Source organism: Chaetura pelagica, unplaced genomic scaffold (genome assembly GCF_000747805.2).
Source record: "Chaetura pelagica isolate M959 unplaced genomic scaffold, ChaPel_1.0 scaffold159, whole genome shotgun sequence".
Classification (NCBI taxonomy): domain Eukaryota; kingdom Metazoa; phylum Chordata; class Aves; order Apodiformes; family Apodidae; genus Chaetura; species Chaetura pelagica.
The window spans coordinates 6,136,183-6,143,043 of NW_009954555.1; the positions used below are offsets into that span (position 1 = coordinate 6,136,183).

General features: G+C 44.2%; 1 protein-coding gene across 1 annotated transcript in view; it reads left to right on the plus strand.

The window, feature by feature from the left end:
* Positions 1-6,861, plus strand: part of CAMTA1 (calmodulin binding transcription activator 1) — a 252,265-nt gene that overhangs the window by 218,088 nt on the left and 27,316 nt on the right. The gene's annotated exons all lie outside the window — the stretch shown is intronic.

Consider the following 6,861-nt stretch of genomic DNA (forward strand, 5'->3'; position numbering starts at 1 on the left):
GGGAGCTCCAGCTGGCTGCGAGAATGCGAGAGGCGACAACCGGGTCTGGGGGGGAGCCCGCTCTGTTCACCCCTGCCGCACGGTCTGCACCAGATGCTGGCCCGCGCCTCTGCTGATGCCTTTGTAGACTCCCAGGTCAGTCCTCTGGTGCCAGATGTTGTCAGTTTATTTACCTGGAGGCAGGTAGAGACACTACAGGTCGGGGACCCCCGCCCTTTGCAGGTGGATGTGCAGATGTGACAAAGTACTGCTTCCAGTAAGTATTAGAGGATGATGTGTTGTGCAGTATTTGGGTTAAGTCTGCATGCTTCTGTGTTGTCTGCTCCTCTGTTATACTGACAGCATGAACACGCGCCGTTTTAAGCTCACTGTTCCTCCCCCTTCTCCCTGTGCCCCCAGCTGTGGGACATGATCACGTTCCCATCCCCTTGTCCTCCCCTGTTGGTCCCCAGTCCTTTCAGGCTGATGTTATGAAGAAGGCTCAGAGCTGTGACAGCACTTTTGCTGTAGCATGGTGCAAGCAGAAGGACGGATCCCATCCTGACACCTCTAGATGACAATCTCGCAGTCTGAGTGGGTTCAGTGCAGGATGAGCTTAGTAGCCCAAACCTTCCATGGGGGGTTTAGGGATGCTTGAAGCACACTGCTGCTCCATGCCAGGGTATTGAAAATCTTGTTTTGCAGGGTGCTTTGTCAAAAAGAGTAGGATAGGAAGGTGAATTCAGAAGACTGTAGGCCACTCCCAGTTTAGAGATGGGGTAAACATGATTGATGACAGACTTCTTGAAAGCTTCCAGTGAAGGAGATCTTTGTCTCTTTGGCTGTTGTAGTGTTTTGCAGTTTTGTAGCTTGTAGCAGTCTTTATTTCTTTAACTTTGCAGCAAACAGAGGCCATTTTCTATCATTCTGCTCATCAGTCTGGTTTCTGTATGAATATTTGATTTCTTGAGTTCGACTTAAGTTTTCTGTCAAAAAAATTGCAGAGTTTTTATTGCACTGACAGTACTGTAGCACAGATACAGCTTAGTGCCTTGTGAGGTGCTTTTTTCCTGTTTACAGCTCCTTTAGCTTGTAACCCTTGGAGAAGGTGGTCTCCAAGCACTGGGTAGCACTGAGCAGCAGCCCAGCATGTCCTCCTGGGCTGTTGCTCTTTTCATACATCCAAAAGCACAAACATCTTTCATAGTGTTGGCACTTACAGGAAAGCAGAGACAATTCTGACCTGAGGTGCAGATAATGACCTTATAATAACAACCAACTGTTATTATACCAACTACCAAATAGCACAGGAAGAGACATGTTTAGCAGTCTGCCCTACCTCTAAAACCTTCCTTGGTTTGCTGAAGTAGCTGTTCCTGGGTAGCTTAGAAATCTTGCCACCCCTAAGCTCTAGGGAAGAGAAGCCTGGAAAAAAAAGGCACAAAGTGCTTTATTGTTGTAGGTATAACAACTGCCACTTGGGGAAAAAATTCCACCTGAGCCACCCCCCTTCTCCTCTAATGGCATGATGAAGGAAAGTAGGGAAATGTGCTGTCTTTTGAAGGAGCACTGGCTGCTGGGATGAAGGAGAGGAACAAGGTAGTCCCAGATGGCATGGCAGTAATAGCTGATGTCCTACAGCTTTGGAAGAACTATGGGAAAAGTGTTGTCAGTAAGAAGTCTTACCCTGGTAGTGGATTAATGGCTTAAAATAAATGACAATGCCTGTACATGCAGGTCTGGATTACTTCATTATTCCTGCCCATGCCCAGTAGTGTTTATTCTTCTGTGAAAGCATGGACTCTCTTCAGCTGTCACTTAGGCTCACAGTGTCTTTGTGCCTCAGTAGTTGTGGCATTTCTCACTAATCAAAAGGCCTGGAAGTGACCTCCCTCATTAGTGCAGATATGCAGTTGCCTTAGAATATTGAGTAAAACTGTTAAATGTTGTCATGTTGTGATAGAGACCATAACCTGTAATAATTTACTGCTAAACAGAGCTTTTTGTAAGGTGCATTGAGGATGCTGCTGCAGCTTCATTTCAAAAAGAGGTGTTCCTGCAATGATGACATCTCAGAAATAAGTACTAAACCAGACCAAATTGATGCCAAGACATACAAGGTGTTTGGGATTTTTACTGTATAGAAGAATTGAGCGAGATTTTATGGGCAAGTGACAGATGATTTGTAAAATAGGACCAGGGGAGTGACGCTGAGAGGAGTGATATGTCCTTAGATTGCTTCCATCCCTGCCCACAGCTTGCACTGGATGAGAGAATATGGGATGTCTGACTTGTTCTGAAAAACAGAAAAATGTCTTTGTGCTGCATGTTTTTTTGCAGTGCCCAGGTGCCATATTTGTTAAATTCAGTTTGTGTGTGTTCATACAGTGAATGCTTTAATGCAGAAACTGCCATTAAAGAAACTGCACGTTCTGAGAAGCCAGTGTCCTCAGAGTGGCTTCTTACCTCTTAAGTATTTAAGGACAATATTTGGGAACATGTACAGATGCAGATCTTGAACAGCACTGTTCATTCAGTGGTTACAAGTCTGTGGGGAAATAGTTATCTTGTGGGCAGATCATGCCCTGGTGGAATGTGCAAGAGATCATGAATCCTGATCCTTCAGTCTATCCAAATTCTGTGTGGTGTGGCAAAAACCCAGATTTCCAGATGACTATGTGAAAAAAAAAAAAAGAGAGACAAGTTGGACTAGACAGTGATCACTGCTAAGAACTGCTGGTTGTTTTCCATCAGTGCAAAGCAGTATTTCCTCTGTAATCATTCTGGCTGCACTGCCATGCCATGAGTGTGGTACAGAGTTTCTTGCTGACTGGAGCTGGCTTGGTAAAGGGATGAAAGAGATCTTTTTGGAACTTGGCTGGTCCAGTAAAGCAGCTTGCAGAGATTAGAAAAGCAGTGCTCTCTGCTAATTTCTTAAACGTGGCTTGTCAAGCAAAGGAGGTCTTGTAACTCATGGCTGTGTGTTGGTATCCCCTTAGCTCCATTCCTGGACCATAGTGGTGTTCTAGGTACATGGAGAGTGCAAACTCTGAGGCTCCATGTCTGCTAACACGTGGCTTTACTGCAGTTTGTAATAGTGTGAGTGGGAGGCAGCGGCTTGAGCCAGTGCCTGCCCACTGGAAGCACTGTTTGCATGGCTCAGAAATAGGGCAGTCTCTTTGGAAGAGATCGTCAGTTAGAAGATGGGGAGGGCCATGCAGGGGAGTGGGCCATCGCCGGGGGCTGTTCTGCAGTGCAGATATTTAGATTTGGTCCTTGTTTTTCTGTACCATTTAGGGTAGGGACTCCACCCTTAGGAAAGCCTCACGTGTTATCTTCTCTGGTAGGACAGCACAGCTGAATGAAGGGGTGGTGGCATGTCTTTTGGTAGTTCTGCAGGAAACATCCCACACCATCTACAATTGCACACATTTCTGTTAGCAGCCCTGCTGCCTCCTTGCATGGGAAAAACTTGGACAAGGTTTGCAAGTGCTGTGCTTTAGATGTGTGTTTAATTCATGTGCAGTCAGGAGCTGTCTCGAGCTGTTAGCGGGCTTCACGGGGGAGGTGTTTCTCCAGCCTCAGATGAAAGTTTGTGTAGTGTAAATGGCTAGCATCCATTCAGGTTCTTACTGGGGAAATTCAGTATTATTGGAGAACACTAAGGAAGATAGGGTTTAAACTAGGTTAACTCCTCCGCTCATGGCATTTTTTGCTCTCTGTGCCTGCTGAAGTGGGTTATAGAGCTACTGGTTCAGGTCTGCTTTAAATCCATCAGTGAAGAGCTCTGGGCTAAGAAAACAACACCGGTTTAAACCAGTCCTGCCAAAAGAAACTGTTAATATGAAACTAAATCCTGGTTGTCTGGACATAACTGTGGAAATGTACGCACTGCCACTCTTTAAAGTGCAACTGAGGTAAATAACCATGCACCATCCTTAGAAGTCTTGTACTAGAATAGTTTTGTGTCTCTAGAAATGTTTTGTCCATAACTTGCTATCATGACTGTAATCAGCAGTAAGGTCCTTCCAAGTGCAAATTAAAAAGAAGCTTGTTCTGAACTCAGGTGGTTTTTTCATGTTGTATGGAAACGCGTGTGACAGTCAAGCCAATTTCTTAGTGCGGGTCAAAATTGGATCAGGCCACTCTTTGCAGTCCCTGCTGGAGCAGGCAGGCTCCCCTTGGGCTGCTGGCAATGTTGAGCAGTCCAGTCCTAACATGGCACTGGCACAACAGGTGTTCACAAGACAATGAGACCCTGTAAATAAATACCACCATTAATAGGTTTTATATATTTCCTTAACAAACGTGTATGTGTTTGTATCCACATGCATCTTTGCTGCCTTTGGAAAGAGATAGGGTGCTTTCTGTGCAAGACATCTTCTTTTGTTGGTCTGGAGCCATTTAGATTTCCTGCATAATGTAGCAAGATAAAAGCTTCTTTTGACAACTTGATTTATATGCTGTTGAGCTCTTCAGTGCACTGTGAGATAGATCCTTTTCATGAGATCCTCTGTTGAATATAAAAGACAAGAATGTAGAAACTGTGGTTCCTGTATTTTCTTTGTCTAAGCAGGTGGCTCTACACAGACCCCTTGAAACGAGCAAGACAGAAGCATTAACTACAAAAATAAGAAACAGTAAGGAATAAAAGGTCTTGAATGTCTCAGAGTGATACTTTAACATTCAGCCCTGTGGCTCTTATAGCCCATCTTTTAATTATAGCAAGGTAAAGAGTTTTTTTAATTTGCACTTAATTTTCAGTCTGTAACACACACAGGCGTGCACACAAAAGCAACCCTTTGCTTCCCAAAACATCAGAGGTTTCCTCTCTGTCCACTGCCTTTAAGTTTTACACAGCTGTAGCAAACATCCCTCTACATGGGCTGCTAACATGAATACAGATACATCAGTTTAAGGATAAACAGGGTATATTGCATATGACTTGTAATATGTAAAGCTGACTTTGTTTTTGACCCTGTTGAACCCGGGACTATATAAAGGAAATGTTTTCATGCCAGTTTCTGTGGCATAAGTTGTGCTTTTATTTTCAACAAGTTCTGTTACTGAGAATACAAAAGTGATAATGTTTTGATACACACTTGAGACATACAGGGTATTGATTCGCAGGAGATCACTTAAAGACTTGCCCAGTAATCTGTTGTGCATCCAGGCCTCCACGTGGAAGCAGAAGAGCCTTTTGTCTCATCACTGAGTCCAGGGGGAACCTCAGGGGAAGGTGTCCTTCCCTTTGGCTGTTCCACTGTGCTTGGATGTTATTGTTCTGTCTTGTTAAAGATGTACCAGCTTTTGCAGCAGTTGCTGTCTTCCCTTTGCTGTTCTTGCTCCCTCTCTCCTCTCCCTTTTTTTTAAATTTTATTTTGTAGATGGTGCAGTGTGTGCACTTCAAGTGACCAGTCACTTTTGAAGGGGACACCTTGGTGTACTTGATACCATGGAATTTAATAATGAAATGCTATACATAAATAATTTTGAAATCTCCATCAGTTGGGGCTTTGATCTAGCTACTTGGGTGGCAAGTTTAATCAGCTGGAAAATGGATGTCATAGAGAAGCTCTTCAATGCACTACTGCCTCACTCACCTTATTTGCTGCCTCGAGCTTTCTGATAAGGGTGTGCCCTGCTGCTGGGTAAATGCTGTCAGTCTGCTAGACATGGAAAGGGCTTCCTTCACGCTGTGCTGGTGCTCCTGAATTATTATTTTTTTCCACTTCTCATTTTATGAATAGCAGTGTATTTCTGACCTGCCTGTAGACAGAGCAGCAATTTACAACTACCTGGAAAACACTGTTGTCTTGGTAAGATGCTGAAGGTTACATATTTAAGATTGTGATTAATTTGTCTGTCCTTCAAACTCCTTTTATAGTAAAACAAATACCTCTGTGCTGGTGCTCCTGAATTTTTTTTTTTTCCACTTCTCATGTTATGAATAGCAGTGTGTTTCTGACCTGCCTGTAGACTGAGCAGCAATTTACAACTATCTGGAAAACACTGTTGTCTTGGTAAGATGCTGAAGGTTACATATTTAAGATTGTGATTAATTTGTCTGTCCTTCAAACTCCTTTTATAGTAAAACAAATACCCTTGGCTACCTAAGATCAGGTAGTCCTGCCCAGGTGTCTGAAGAGGAATACGTATGAGTACAAGATTGGTGCCTCAAATTGTTTCTTAAGAAAATTTCCCTGCTTTTCTTTCTTTGTTTTAGTGCTCCCATCTGGGGACAGTGGTGGTGACAGACATCCCCTTAGTAACTTCAACAAAAAGTTTGTAGGAAGCGCTCAGTGTCATGAGCTGAGTGTTAGGAAAGGTGAAGGCTTTCCTAATCATTCGTTAGAGATCATAGAGCCTGGAAAATTAACACAAACATGGGGTCTTCTCTTTTTGTTTAAAAATGGTTTCAGCTTTGGAAAAAAAAAAAAAAGGGAAATGAATCTGCACAGTGTAATTCTGCATCTTGCAGGAGTAATTTTATCTTGCTATTTCTGGCTATGCAGAAAAAACAGCTAAATGGTAGGAGCAAATCCCCAGGATTTTGCAGCCCTGGGCTTCTTGTTCTGTAACACTGGTTGAAGTACAATTCTTTTAAAAAGATGCTACTTGTGCCTGTACGGGGTTGAAGGCTCAGATGTGATACCTGGTGCGTGTTGCTGCTCGTAGCCATAATAACATACGAGTGCTGGGCACCAACGAGAGAGGGTGGCATGAAGTGAGAGCGGAGCTGTGGGCGTGGCAGACGTGTCGGGCCCGGTGCCTGCGCAGCAGCAGCGCAGCTCGGTGCAGTTCTGCGGTGTTCCGCGGGTCCCCGCAGCAGACGTGCTCTGCCTGGCGATGGCAGGGACCGCAGTGCAGTGCCGAGGCTGG